Here is a 15407-nt window from a genome sequence, read left to right as displayed (position 1 = left end):
TCATTTTTATTACTGAATTTTAAATACTTGTGCTTACCCACTACATCAATGACCTACGAACCTTCCATACTGAAAGGACTCTGAGCTCGAGAGCTTCTCCCAGGTCGGTCTGAACTGTAGTTACTACTCGGGCAGTCTCCACCCTGTAATTTTCTTTGCTAATAAAAGACCAAACTACCACTACTATCGAGCATACAATGACAACATTCCCTGTTGCAAAGAGAAACTGTCAGTCTGCCATAAAATCGCCGCCTTTTGCCCCCATGACTTTAGGAAGGGTAAGGGGGCTCTACCCAGGGCTCCAACTTGCGAAGCAGGATCTGGAGACCCGGCCCTAATCTGGAGAAGGTGAAAACATGAAGAAAGAGAAGATCCGATTCCTAGGACTAAAAGCATGGGGGAGGCTTATCTGCCCAGAACAGGGCAGAAGCAGAGCTTTGCGGGACAGAACTGGGCTCAGAAGACACACCCCGTCCGCGGTCCGCCACTAGCTGACGACGGCAGCAAGGCCTGCCACGTTCTCGTCTCTAAGGTGCCAACACCGCCAGCCCAGCCTAGCCCAGAGCCGCAGCGAGGAGCAGCTGTGACGAGGCACATTATATAAATGTGAGGTATTAAGTTGTTTCAAGAGTTAGGTTTTATCTTCCAATTACATTACTTAATGATAATGCCTCAGCCTAAAACTATTTTGTGAACTAGTAGATGAAATTAACTGAGTCAAGGGCATACCTGGGTTCTAAGGAGTGGATGAGCTGGTTTTCCTACTCCAGAACTATTTACTAGGAGGTCCTGCCTAGACCAGTGTTTCTGGGACGTAGGGGGCTTCTCTTCAGCGCCTGGCAGCCATCACAGAATTACACATCTGCTATAATCAACTCTCAATTCCCTACTTGAGGCTTTAGCAGTTTATTAACAAGGAGAAAGGGAAGGTGAAAAGAACTAACAATCACTGAGTGTTTTAGATTTATTATCCTGGCAATCCTTCCAAGGACTACTAAGGAAGTTTTACTGCAAATGAGAAAAAGGCCTACAGGTGAAGAAATTACCCAAGGTCTCAGTTAATAGCAAATTTGAACTTAACTCCAATATAAAATGATAGTCCAACACCTCTCTCCTATAACTCGTAAGAGGTTTATTCCCAAATATCAAAAGAAAGGGGGAAAAGAAAAAGTTTCTACTTATCTTTAGGTTAACAGGTTACCCATAATGTCTCCATATAAGAAATAAGTGGGATTAAAAAAATAAATAAATGGAAGAAAAAGGAAAGCATATGTGGGGGAAGAGAATGAAGCAGTTAGGTAAGCTATAGAGGACAGTTTTCATTCCAATCCCAAAGAAAGGCAATGCCAAAGAATGCTCAAACTACCACACAACTGCACTCATCTCACACGCTAGTAAAGTAATGCTCAAAATTCTCCAAGCCAGGCTTCAGCAGTATGTGAACGGTGAACTTCCTGATGTTCAAGCAGGTTTTAGAAAAGGCAGAGGAACCAGAGATCAAATTGCCAACATCCGCTGGATCATGGAAAAAGAGAGTTCCAGAAAAACATCTATTTCTGTTTTATTGACTACGCCAAAGCCTTTGACTGTGTGGATCACAGCAAACTGTGGAAAATTCTGAAAGAGATGGGAATACCAGACCACCTGATCTGCCTCTTGAGAAATTTGTATGCAGGTGAGGAAGCAACAGTTAGAACTGGACATGGAACAACAGACTGGTTCCAAATAGGAAAAGGAGTATGTCAAGGCTGTATATTGTCACCCTGCTTATTTAACTTCTATGCAGAGTGCATCATGAGAAACGCTGGGCTGGAAGAAGCACAAGCTGGAATCAAGATTTCCGGGAGAAATATCAATAACCTCAGATATACAGATGACACCACCCTTATGGCAGAAAGTGAAGAGGAACTCAAAAGCCTCTTGATGAAAGTGAAAGTGGACAGTGAAAAAGTTGGCTTAAAGCTCAACATTCAGAAAACGAAGATCATGGCATCCGGTCCCAGCACTTCATGGGAAATAGATGGGGAAACAGTGGAAACAGTGTCAGACTTTATTTTTCTGGGCTCCAAAATCACTGCCGAAGGTGACTGCAGCCATGAAATTAAAAGACGCTTACTCCTTGGAAGGAAAGTTATGACCCACTTAGATAGCATATTCAAAAGCAGAGACATTACTTTGCCAACAAAGGTCTGTCTAGTCAAAGCTATTGTTTTTCCAGTGGTCATGTATGGATGTGAGAGTTGGACTGTGAAGAAAGCTGAGCCCCGAAGAATTGATGCTTTTGAACTGTGGTGTTGGAGAAGACTCTTGAGAGTCCCTTGGACTGCAAGGATCCAACCAGTCCATTCTGAAGGAGATCAGCCCTGGGATTTCTTTGGAAGGAATGATGCTAAAGCTGAAACTCCAGTACTTTGGCCACCTCATGTGAAGAGTTGACTCATTGGCAAAGACTCAGATGCTGGGAGGGATTGGGGGCAAGAGGAGAAGGGGATGACAGAGGATGAGATGGCTGGATGGCATCACTGACTCGATGGACGTGAGTCTGGGTGAACTCTGGGAGTTGGTTATGGACAGGGAGGCCTGGCGTGCTGCGCTTCATGGGGTCGCAAAAGAGTCGGACACGACTGAGCAACTGATCTGATCTGATATAGGACATCATCTCACAACTCTAACACCTGAGTCTCATGCCAAACATACACAGCATAAAAAACAAATTATCCTACAGACCAGAATCTGCAAACCATTAACTAATTTTGGCAGTTAAGAGTCATGAAAGCCTCAAGACTACAGGCCAACACCTTTACCGGTTTGCTACTTTTATTCTCAATGGATTACACTTGTCCTCACTAAAAACAGGTCACTGGGAATTGCCTGGTGGCCCAGTGCCAAGGCCCTGGGGCTTCACTCTCACAGCCCCACGTCAGTCCCTGGTCAGGGAACCAAGACCTGCAAGACATGCAGTCAACACCCCCCAAAAAAAGATCACTAAGGAATTCCCAGGGTGGGGGAGGGAAGCAAAGTGAACAGGTGAAACGTGCAATTCACCGATCACTAGACTTGCTGAGAATACCCTCTTTATTCTTAACAAGCCAAGACCTATAGACCCTGAATCGACAAGGTTCCCATATTCAAGTACAGACAACAGTAAATATCCAATCTCTTCTATAAGAATTCTAAACCAAAAAAAAATAAAAAGTTGAATTAAATCAGATACCCAGAAAGACCAAACAGTTCAACCATGTCAACCAGGTAACAGGGCAAAAAGTCACCTGCCTACAGCACAATCCCCACGATGATGTTCTACTGTAAACAGGCTGCAGAAACGGTTTGGAGTTAGAATTCTTAGAGGTTAAGAATATCAACTTTGTAATCACACTGACTGTGTTCAAATCTCAGCTCTGTTGCTTCTTAGCTATGTGACTTTGGGCAAATCTAATCCTCAGGTTTCTTTTCTGTAAAATGGAGAAACAGGGAGAAACAAGACACAAGGGACAGCTGCGAGGATGAAATGAGAGGCTCCATGGCAAGCACTCAGCAAACGCCCGACGCACAGAAAGCTACTGCTACCAACACCGCTGCAAGGAGGCCAGTCCTGAAGACTCACTGGGAGGACTGATGCTGAAGCTGAAACTCCAGTACTTTGGCCACCTCATGCAAAGAGGTGACTCACTGGAAAAGACCCTGATGCTGGGAGGGATTGGGGGCAGGAGGAGAAGGGGACGACAGAGGATGAGATGGCTGGATGGCATCACTGACTCGAGGGGCGTGAGTCTGAGTGAACTCCGGGAGTTGGTGATGGACACGACTAATACTACTACAAACAGCTAACATAAAGGACTAAGGTTTTGGAGGTGCTGGGTTTGGGAAGTGTTGGGTTTAGGGAGGTGTTGGTTGGGGAGGTGTTGGTTGGGGAGGTGTTGGTGGGGAGGTGTTGGTGGGGAGGTGCTGGTTTGGAGGTGTTGGTGGGGAGGTGTTGGTTGGGGAGGTGTTGGTGGGGAGGTGTTGGTGGGGAGGTGCTGGTTTGGAGGTGTTGGTGGGGAGGTGTTGGTTGGGGAGGTGCTGGTTTGGAGGTGTTGGTTGGGGAGGTGCTGGTTTGGAGGTGTTGGTGGGGAGGTGTTGGTTTGGAGGTGTTGGTTGGGGAGGTGCTGGTTTGGAGGTGTTGGTGGGGAGGTGTTGGTGGGGAGGTGTTGGTTTGGAGGTGCTGGTTTGGAGGTGCTGGTTTGGAGGTGCTGGTTTGGAGGTGTTGGTTTGGAGGTGCTGGTTTGGAGGTGTTGGTGGGGAGGTGCTGGTTTGGAGGTGTTGGTGGAGAGGTGCTGGTTTGGAGGTGTTGGTGGGGAGGTGCTGGTTTGGAGGTGTTGGTTTGGAGGTGCTGGTTTGGAGGTGCTGGTTTGGAGGTGTTGGTGGGGAGGTGCTGGTTTGGAGGTGTTGGTTTGGAGGTGCTGGTTTGGAGGTGTTGGTTTGGAGGTGTTGGTGGGGAGGTGCTGGTTTGGAGGTGTTGGTTGGGGAGGTGCTGGTTTGGAGGTGTTGGTGGGGAGGTGTTGGTTTGGAGGTGTTGGTTGGGGAGGTGCTGGTTTGGAGGTGTTGGTGGGGAGGTGTTGGTGGGGAGGTGTTGGTTTGGAGGTGCTGGTTTGGAGGTGCTGGTTTGGAGGTGCTGGTTTGGAGGTGTTGGTGGGGAGGTGCTGGTTTGGAGGTGTTGGTGGGGAGGTGCTGGTTTGGAGGTGTTGGTGGAGAGGTGCTGGTTTGGAGGTGTTGGTGGGGAGGTGCTGGTTTGGAGGTGTTGGTTTGGAGGTGCTGGTTTGGAGGTGCTGGTTTGGAAGGTGCTGGTTTGGAGGTGCTGGTTTGGAGGTGCTGGTTTGGAGGTGTTGGTGGGGAGGTGTTGGTGGGGAGGTGCTGGTTTGGAGGTGCTGGTTTGGAGGTGTTGGTTGGGGAGGTGCTGGTTTGGAGGTGCTGGTTTGGAGGTGCTGGTTTGGAGGTGCTGGTTTGGAGGTGCTGGTTTGGAGGTGTTGGTGGGGAGGTGCTGGTTTGGAGGTGCTGGTTTGGAGGTGTTGGTTGGGGAGGTGCTGGTTTGGAGGTGCTGGTTTGGAGGTGTTGGTTGGGGAGGTGCTGGTTTGGAGGTGCTGGTTTGGAGGTGCTGGTTTGGAGGTGCTGGTTTGGAGGTGCTGGTTTGGAGGTGCTGGTGGGGCATTTGAAGAGACCACTCGTCTCCGCAGGCTCCCCTTTGCCACTAGCTGTAGTTCCATAAGCTACAGGCTACACGAATCCTTCACACTCTTAAGGGTCGTGAAGTCACTCAGTCGTGTCCAACTCTTTGTGACCCCATGGACTGTAGCCCACCAGGCTCCTCCATCCATGGAATTTTCTAGGCAAGAGTACTGGAGTGGGTTGCCATTTCCTTCTCCAGAGGTCAAAAGACCTGGAGTTCAAGACCTGGCTTTGCCAGAAACAGACTGTGAGACCTTGGAGAAGTTTTAATAACCCCATGTAAGCTTTACTTTTTGTTGCTTTTCCGAGTTTAGCTTTATAAGATATGTAAAACTGTAGACAGGGTGACTCTGAGCCTCTCTCCCACCTCCACCCAATTCAGCGAAGTATATCCAAAGAGATGACCAAAATTAGGCACATAAATCTCTGTGGAAAGAGAAAGATTATTTGTCTTCAGATGGAAAACTCTTAAACCCCACAAAACAGTCTTTGGGCTCTGGAAGAAAGCAAGAAAAAAGAAATTTTATCTTCTGTAGCCAGGTTCAAAGGCAGCGCTGTTCCCTTCTATTTCTTCATTACAGAATCAAAGATAAAGTTACGTCCTCCCTCTAAACGCAATGATTAGCAAAAACTTCATCATCCTAGGGATTCCAAACTGCTTTTTTAAAAGGTACAGACTGAGCCATCTACTGAAGATCTCTACACCTCAATAAAACATAGCACCTGTAACACTACAGAACATAATCAGACCAAAAAGCATAGGCGTTCTAAACACGTAAAGGTATTTATTTGCCTTGACTGGCATTTGCCAAGTTCAAACCAAAATAGTCCAGTTCAACCACACAAAGAGAAAATCCACACTTAATTTTTAAATCAAAAGGAATATATTTTGTCGATCGTTTTCCAGGGCTTCTTATCACAGAGTGCTTATACCAAAGTCCAAAGTCTAAGCACCCCACCCACCACTTGAAGTTCCACCATCTGAACTGAGAACAATTCAAAGCTCAGTCAGAACAATTCTAGTATTTCTCCCTGCTGGATAGACTTGCTCCTACACTAACTCAAAGCCTGGACAAGATCTGCAATAAGACGGAAAGAGGACTATGTTCACTTCCCAACCTCCTGCCAACTGGGCACTTCTCAGAATTACGTGGCCTGCTTTATGACCGGCCCAGCTTCTCCACTTAAGAGCACCCAGAAGGCTGACCGAAGGAGTCTCTGCAAGGAAGGACTAGGTCTCACCGTGTCCACCACTGCGTGCATGCGAAGTCCCTTCAGTCCTATCTAACTCTTTGCGACCCCGTGGACTGTAGCCCGCCAGGCTCCTCTGGCCATGGGATTCTCCAGGCAAGAACACTGGAGTGGGCTGCCATTTCCTCCTCCGGGGAGCGTCTTCCTGACCCAGGGATGGAGCCGAGTCTCCTGCCCTGGCAAGCGGGGGCTTGTTACCACTAGCGCCACCTAAATCTAATGAATTAAGGGACTCTCTGGTAAATCATCCTCCTCTTAGAAAAGAGTGATCATGCTATCTCATTGGAGCTTCTGAGAAAAAAAACGGAAAACAAATACATGAAACTCTTGGGTGGTTTTTTTTTTTGTTTTTTTTTTTTTAAGAAATACTCCTTGTTAAAAGGCAGCTGAGCTAGCAATCCCTATAGGTCACTTAGGACACCTTAAATATTCTAGTTACCTGTTCCAGGATTTAAATGTTTTTTACTGTGACTTAAAAAAAACAAAACAAAACAAAAAACCTCCACCATCTTGACCTTAAATTCAGAAACCAGATGGAACATTCTTATTCCTCTTTTCCCCTCCCAAGTATCCTGGGAACCCCCCAAACCGTAATATACTAAAATGGCTAAATGCTAGGCTGGCTTTGAAGCAAAGTAAGGGTGCGGCTCTCATCTACAGAGGGGGCCCAGGACTGAAATGGTATGGAAGGAAACAAAACCTGCTTCTCTGGAGGGCGAGTGACACACAGGCAGGACTGGTCTAACAAGTCCTTCCGATCTCTCAGGCCAGGCTGCCTCCTCCTCCCCCACTAACCACGTGCCTCTCCAAGGCCTTCCACCAGGACAGAGAGCACTGAATTTTCTCTCAATCCTGAGTCTGAGACACACTGAGCTACTTACCTGTATCCCTGTTGCAACCCTGCCAGAGGCACCTCAGCCAGCCTTATAAGGAGAAAGCAGAGCTTCAGGGAGAGGCCGATAAGAAAACAAAGATAAGAAGGAGGGGCCAAAAAAAAAAAACAGAGGGAGGTGTCAGACTGGAGGAAGGGGAGAGGCCAAATGCCTTTCTCCATTCTACAAAAAGTGGGAGAACGAGAGGGAGGTCAGCATACAAAGGGAAATTAGGAAAAGTCTACTCAAAACGGAACTTCACTTCTGTCTCATAAAAGAGAAATCCTAAAATTAACTAGGATACCTTACACTCTTCACTACCACAGGCTAGGAACAAAAAAATCCACGGGAAAAAAGCTTAACCTTAAGGTTTACTAGAGGTCACCCAACTGTTTGAGTTCACATTGCTTTTTTAAAGTGGCAGCTTCTCACCGACCTGCCTAACTTTCTATCTCTGGTATTCCCACCGACTCTTTTTGCCCATTATTTGAAGATGACCTGGAAAAGCTGAAAGCATGTAACTGAATCACATCTACAGTCCAGCTTCCTCAGAAAGCCCTGAGCCCTAAAATGAGCAACAAGACACCGGTTCCATTAGGTTTAGGGTACGCCTCTTTTGACACAAGCAACAGAGAGACAAGTGTGAGTCTATGAAGACATCACGAGGTGTGAAGGTCCTATTTCAGCCACAGGGCAGATGGCTGAAGGAAATGTTTCGCTCTAAAAGAAGAAAATCTGACCTTATAGGGGACAGTATTTGTGAGTTATTAATTACTGACCTCTGCCTATAAAAACACACACACACTGCTCCCAACAACCTGAGGTAGCGTTGGCCCCTTCTGTAGACGAATAAACTTGCACATCAGAAGGATTCCTGCCCAAGGTCAACACAACTAGTGAGTGGCAGAAACTTGAAAGACTGAGTGAATATGAACTTTCTATGTTTCTTGGGGTTAAAAGTCATTCTAATTCAAATTCAGAAGGTGACCAAAAGTAACTTTTGGGTGGGGGGATGGAGGGGTGGTGACAGAGGATGAGGCGGAAGCATCTAGACCTTTGGGCACTACCTTCATTTTAAAGAGCAAGACCTTACTCAGTTCTGGAGAAGAATAGCCAGAATTGAAATACCTTAGATTTCTCATTTTAAAAGGAACAAGAACTCAGGAGAAAAGCTAAGAGAGACAAAAGAAGTATTACTTTGTATAAAATCACCTACTTTTACCCTGAAAGGCCTGCTATTGAAATCTGGCTACTCGCCACATTCTCTAAGCAGCGCGCAAGAAAGAAAATCTAATCACAAATATCCCTACTACCATTTTTAATGTGACACCTCACTAAACCAATAGCAGAGATTGGAGGTGGGATAGAAAACAGAAGGAACTAGAAGTAGGGAAGACTGTGCTAGCCAGCATCAGAACAGAGGGGAGGGATTGTTCTAGTGGTATGCCAGCAATCTGCCTCTAGGGCAGCTGTCCTCCAGGGTAATCAAAGGCCGCTTGTGTGCGTCCTCAGGGACGAGCCAGCTCCGCAAGAAGTTGAAGACTCAGCCACCCAATCCACAAGTTGAGAAGAGATGCCTGATTCACAGCTGGAATGGAGGGCAGGGAAAACACAAAACAAGGGGAGCTGGGAGTGGGAAGGGGTGGGGGCGCTACAGGTGCTGGTTCAGTCTAGACGGAGGGGGAATCCCTGACATCGACCAACCGCAGCCCACTGGAGCCAGGGAACTGCCAGCACCTCTCAATACTGAGAAACGGGGGCGCGGGCGGGCGCTTCCCTTGGTGGTCCAATGGTAAAGGCATCACGCTCCTGATGCAGGCAGCCCAGGTTCGAGCCCTGGTCAGGGGAAATGGATCCCCCATTCACTGGCACAGTGAAATGAATAAATACAAAGATAATTTTTTTTTAAGAAGTAGGTTTCTCCAGCTCCGTATGGACTAAGGCATCAATTGGAATTGCCCCTTTCTACGATGCATGAGACAGGGTGCTCGGGGCTGGTGCACTGGGATGACCCAGAGGGATGGGATGGGGAGGGAGGTGGGAGGGGGGTTCAGGATGGGGGACACATTGACTCATGTCAATGTATGGCAAAACCACTACAATATTGTAAAGTAATTAGCCTCCAATTAAGATAAATAAATTTATATTTTAAAAAAGGAATTGCCTGTTTCTATCCTTTTCAGACTCAACAGATCTGCAATATATACCGTGAATAACATAAAATAAACATCTACCTCCTTCTAATATTCCTTCCTTAATTAAATCCGAGAGATCTATAAATAGTAGCAGCACACATTAAAAAGTCAGCGAGATCCCAATATTAAGAGACGGTAGCCATTTACTTAACTCGAGTGCTGAACGCAAAAGGCCACAGTCACAACTTGCGCTCCCCGGCCCTTGGAGAAGCTCGCTGCCCCGAGACCCACTAGACACACAAAGGCTCTCTCTTCTCAGTAGAGCCCGGCAGCGGAGCGGCTCTCCAGGGACAAAGAGATTTCACAGGAGAACCACAAAGACATCGCCCCTCTCGGCTCCCCCACTCCCAGCTTCCCCACTTCCTGTCACAGTAGCACCAGACCACAGTCTCCCAGAAACAAACAAATACAAAGTGCTGGATTCTGGGCTGCAAGCCAACCGCATTCCAGGGCATCCTGTCTACCAATCGCCAGCCCGAGCTCCCACTCTGCCCCGCGCAGCTCCTTATCATGTTCAGGGAAAACAACCCTCCTCCCTGCCCCAAGCTACAGGGGACAAAGCTCGGGCCTTTCAGCATCGGCGGAAAGATCCTGTGTGAGGACCTAAGGGCTCAGAGGGGCTGGGGCGATTTTCAAGGCTCCTTCTTGGCTAGTTTCTTCACCTGGGGGACTGGGGATTTTAAAGCTGCTGCTGGTGTTATACTCAGCTCAGCTGTATGTGATAAATCCCACAGAAAGCTTCATTATGGCAACCTGATCACCAATCCGCATTCAGTCAAAAGAATACGCACGCCTGGGAAAACTACTTCGGACACATCTCTATCCTGCTCTCTATCACCCATTTCTACTGTTTAAAGTCTTTCAAACTCTTGGCCACAAGCTAAAGCTGCTTTCTAAAAGGCCCCACAGAGAACAAACAAAACACAGCAGACTCCACCCTGTGTAGAGGCGGAACAGGCACCAGCAGATGCCAGGAGCAAAGTTCTCTATTTCCCCAGGGAGAGAAGGGAGGTCTCCTAGGGGCTGCACAGTAGTTCTTGCAGCAAGAAAGGTCACCACTACGGACTCGGCTTCTCCTGCTCACTGCTGCCCCTGGGGTGGGTCAGGGGCTGTATGTAGGTTTGGCACCTCATCAGGAAGGAAAACCTCCCTCCCTATAAGAGCCCTCAGCTCATACCAAGAACGGGATAAATGATACATTTTTGTATTGTCTTATACAAGCCCATTGGGTGTTAGCCCTAAACTCCAGAAGCAAAGATGCAGAAAGAAGTCAAGCCCTATTAACCAGATTCTTGAAATCCAAAGTAACACCCTTTGCCCCCAGGGCTCAATTCCCCTTGCGTAAAGCACAGCACAAGGTTTAGGGCGCAGAGCTCTCAAACCAGGGGGATATTCCAGGCAATTAACGAGTGAGTAATACACAGTTATTTCTCATCTTCTCCCCTTCCTTTCTCCTTCTTGGCTCTGCTAGAAGCTCCTTATGCGGAAACCTGATTTGGATGGTACATGTTGATGCAAAAAGAGATAAGTCTAAAACAGCACAATTAGAATGAATTATTCCATATCTGGCTATGATATAACCAGATACAAGGAGGTGGGGCAGGTACAGACACAATAATCAAGTCATTCTAGGACTGGACAGAAAAAAGAATATTTAGCCACATTCACCCTGTATTTCAGACCAGACAGAGCCTTGCCACTGCAAGCTCTATCGCTGAGGCACACAGTTTAAAATCTCTACACAGCGCTGAATCAAACCAACTCAGGAATAACTTTAAACATTTGTATTAATTTAAAAGTTAGTATTCTTACCCAATTCTCCTTCCTTCATACTCCAGGCCAAATATATTCGTGGGAGATGGTTATACCAAAAGCAGATAAAACAGCACAGTAGGAGACTTTAAGATATCTTTTTTTTAAGATACTTAAAAAAACACACACCCCAGACAGAGAACCGGACACACCAGTATCAATGTTGCTGTTACTCCAAAGGGATACTCAGCAAGTTCTCTGCCTCAAATTGAGCAGGTGAGACAGAAAATGCATGCTGACTCAGAAATACAGTCACCCCACAATGTGAGGGAGGGAAGCAGACCAGTATAGCCAACTGATCGCAGTTCAGCACAACTTCACCGAAGGCCCCGCTTCTACTCCTGTCCTATCTCTGGCTGTTTGCAGACAGTCAGAAAACCCAACCAAAGAAACAACAAAGAAGTAAGGAGAAAGTCAATGGAAGGGAACAAGACTTAAGCTGAATACTAAACGGTTGGGAAAGTATGAATCTGTTTTGCTATGTAACTTCACACATACCCCTTTCTCTCCCCGTCAGCCCAAAGCTGAAAGAATTGGAAGGAGGTGAGGCAGAGGAAAGAATGTGATTGGGAAAAGGTTTTGCTACATTCCAACTAGCCAACATCCCACATAGCATTAAAAGTGCCCAAGGATCCAATCCCACTACTGAGAGTTGCTAGGACTCTGCTAACACACACCCAATTCCTCTACCACCCTCCCCCTAACACCCTGAAAAGAAGCATAATGGAGATAGCTTGATGAAGGCACCAGCTGTTTCCCCCACCCTCCCTCCCCCCAGCCCCAGAGACCACAGTTCAAACTCACATCAAACACTTAATACAATTGACTGGCCAGTAGGAAGGAGAAGCCAGAACTAAAATAGCAGGGAGAGTGCCAACTGGCCCCACTTAGAAGGAATGCTTTCTTGGCTCAATTTAAAAATACGAAACTTCTGTCATCCACTCCCCTCTGCCCATTTATGCTCTCCTTTCCACAACCTACCCCTCAGTATCAAATGGATTTCAGTTTCTTCCCTCCTTGATCTATTTTCAAATGTCAGGGAATACAGGGGAGGTATAAGGTTTAATGTAAAATAATGTCTTGGAGACTGGAAGGCTTCCTGGACTGCAACAGCAAACGCAGCACAAAGCTATTAGATAATCTCAAGTAGAAAGCAGTCCACACAGCATCCATCTCCGGGTTTTAAGAAGGGAACAAATGCTTCTGCTCTTCCACACTGATATGACCTGACCTCCCCAGGCACAATAGCCAGTTAAAGCCCTACTGTGACCAGCCCCTCCCCCAGCCATATTCTAAGCGGGCCAGCATTAGCCAAGGAGGAAGGGAAGGAAGCCCGCACTTCCTTTTCAGACAGGAAGTAACATTGGCCCTTCCTGCTGAGTTTTAAACAAATTGTCCAGCTGAGTTTCAATGCTAGCATCCTCTCCTGAAGTTGTTCCACAATTTCAAAATGGAGATGGGAAATGGAGATGTGGTCTAAGTCTCCCTTCCCCCTAAGAGGCAAGTCCTCCACCCCATACTAAGCGCTGGCAGAATCCCCAAATCCGACAGTGACATCAGTCATTTATTTCAAACAACACGGGATACAGAGTAGAAAGCTTCCAACTACCCACTGACACCATGAACTAGTCTCCTCTATTTCTCATACTAAGTCACCACCCATCTGAGAAATCATACAGATCTGTAGCTTAACTCAAAAGTTCCGATTTTGTTGTCCTCAAACCTGAGTGATCAGAATCACCTGGGAAGCTGTTTTTAGAAATATCTCCCAAATCTACATCCCCAGTCCTCACACCTTACTATATAGGTGCCTCAGAATTCATCTTTGTGAAAAGCTCTCAAAGCGGTTCTGACAGCTGCTGGGAACCACCATCCTGGCCTAACCCTGACAACCCTCTGCCCACCACATTCCTCTCCCAAAAAGGACACTGGTTATAAAATACATTATTCAGACCTGCTTTACTGTTCATCAGACAGCTCGTTATTCAGTTTGGATTAAAGTTTCTTTGAAAGTATGGAATTAAATATATAGATGGCCAGAATGATACAATACTAAATGCTACATTCCAGGCTCAGAACCTAAAAGGAAGAACTATCTCACTTCTTTGGAATCCTGAGTTGCTACAGTGGAGGATATCCCTATTTACACTGCAGATTGGAAAACCCAATTATTGTTTTAAATGACTCAGTTTAACTTTCCTCCAAGGAACAAAGAGCTATACCACATTTCCTAAAATTGGTTCCACATTCCATCCCAAAAGAAGTCCGAAGTCTTAAATCTAACATTCAAGACCCTAGATAATTTTAGCCCAGTTGACAATATAATAGAAACACCAGAAACTCTGGATTCACGTGTTACCGCTGACACTTATCCAAGTAAGTCACTTAACTTCTGCTTTGAATAGCAAGTGAATAGTAAGATGTTTTTAGAAGGAGCATAAAGAGGAGTATTTCCACAAGGAAGCATGTCACCAGAGACTTAGGAAAGAAGAATGGCATCAAAAGACTTACTTTCAAGACAACTATAAACATCTGTAAAGCAGTGATTTAAGCAACTCCAAAATTTGGAGAATCTGATTGCCGAGAGTATTTCCTGCAAGATGATACAGTTATCTGACCAAAGGAGAAGGGGACAGGAGGGAAAAAAAGTTTTCTGATTGAGGGCATCTCCCAAGGATATTAGGTAACAGAATGACAACTAGATAGGTATAATTAAAGGGAAGAATAGAGGGTAACCAGGTCAAGCTCTAGGGTTAAACCCCAAACTGAGAGAGAGACCCAGAAAGGGACAGAGACACTCTTTCACTGAAGGACAGACTAGCAAAACAAGAAATCTTGCAAGAGAAAGAAAGAATGGGTGATTCGAGACAGACTCCTCTGGGAATCACTATGCTTTTACTTTCCATTATGGGGGTGCCACAGAACATCGACCACTGCACAGCTAGTGCTTCTTCAATCCCACCAAAGCCAACCAGGCCAAGGGGTTCAGCCTATGTTTTAACACCATTACTGCTTAAACGTATCAATACATAAAAAGGGAAAACAGACATACAGTTAGTTATCAGGATTGATCACAGCCCCCGATGTGCAAGACAGTAATATGGATACGGTGACCTATAAAATGGACCCTCAAGCTATTTAATCTCAATGATTAGGGCTGTGAGGAAGCAGGAACTTTTGGTTCAATGAGCAAAACAAAAAGCAGCAAATAAGTGGGGTAGGCATAATATTTGGTCATAAGCCAAATCAACAAATGTACTAAAAAAAAAAAAAAAACTCAATGTACTCAAAAAGAAGGCTGTCACTTCTACTGTTCATAGAAATTTGACTCTGTAGATCAGTTGGTGGAGAAACAGATTTCTCTAGGGAATAAAAATTTGATCTCAGTTTCCACACACACACACAAGCTTGTTCTGCATTACTTTTATCATTCTCCAAGACAAGGGTCATCCACCTATGCAGATTCTGCTACTTTGCGATTTCGTGCTGACTATTCTGCAATGGGACAAAGATGGAGGCTGGGCCAGGTGTTGCCTCAGCTCCTTGTAAAGCACACACAAAACTCGCTCTCAGCTGTGGTCTTTGGGGTCTGCGGCGAGGAGACTGCCCTGCGCTGCGCAGTGCAGGAGCCCACACGGCCTCCCCTGACACAAGCACACTCACCGGCCTCTGAATGCGCTTGCCGCCCCATCTCTCTTGCCTGCTAGTAACAACCAGTCTGTCAGGGCCTTTGCACTTTGTACCCTTATCTGTGTGACTTCATTCCGATTTCTTTTTCCTTTTTTTTTTACAGCATTCTGTGTATTTTAATAGCCAAAAATTGCAAACAACGAAAATATCCATTAACAGGTGAACAGATAAACAAATGATGGTGGAATTCTACAACAGAATAGTTCTCAAAAATAAAATGGAAATCAACTACTGATAAATGTTGTAATATGGATGAACTCAAAATCATAATAAAAGAAGCCAGATTACACACAAAAAAGAACATGCTATGATTCTATTTAAATTTTGGAAAATGTGAACTAATCTATAGTGGCAGGAAGTAGATTAGTGGTTGTCTAGGAGCAAA

The 15407-nt window shown here is 45.9% G+C and overlaps 1 protein-coding gene across 13 annotated transcripts in view; it reads right to left on the bottom strand.

The window, feature by feature from the left end:
• Positions 1-15407, bottom strand: part of CTNND1 (catenin delta 1) — a 47866-nt gene that overhangs the window by 23058 nt on the left and 9401 nt on the right. The window lies entirely within an intron of this gene.

Source organism: Bubalus kerabau, chromosome 15, assembly GCF_029407905.1.
Source record: "Bubalus kerabau isolate K-KA32 ecotype Philippines breed swamp buffalo chromosome 15, PCC_UOA_SB_1v2, whole genome shotgun sequence".
Classification (NCBI taxonomy): Eukaryota; Metazoa; Chordata; class Mammalia; order Artiodactyla; family Bovidae; genus Bubalus; species Bubalus kerabau.
Note: the sequence above shows the minus strand (reverse complement) of the source record. Positions and strands in the feature narration are given on the sequence as shown.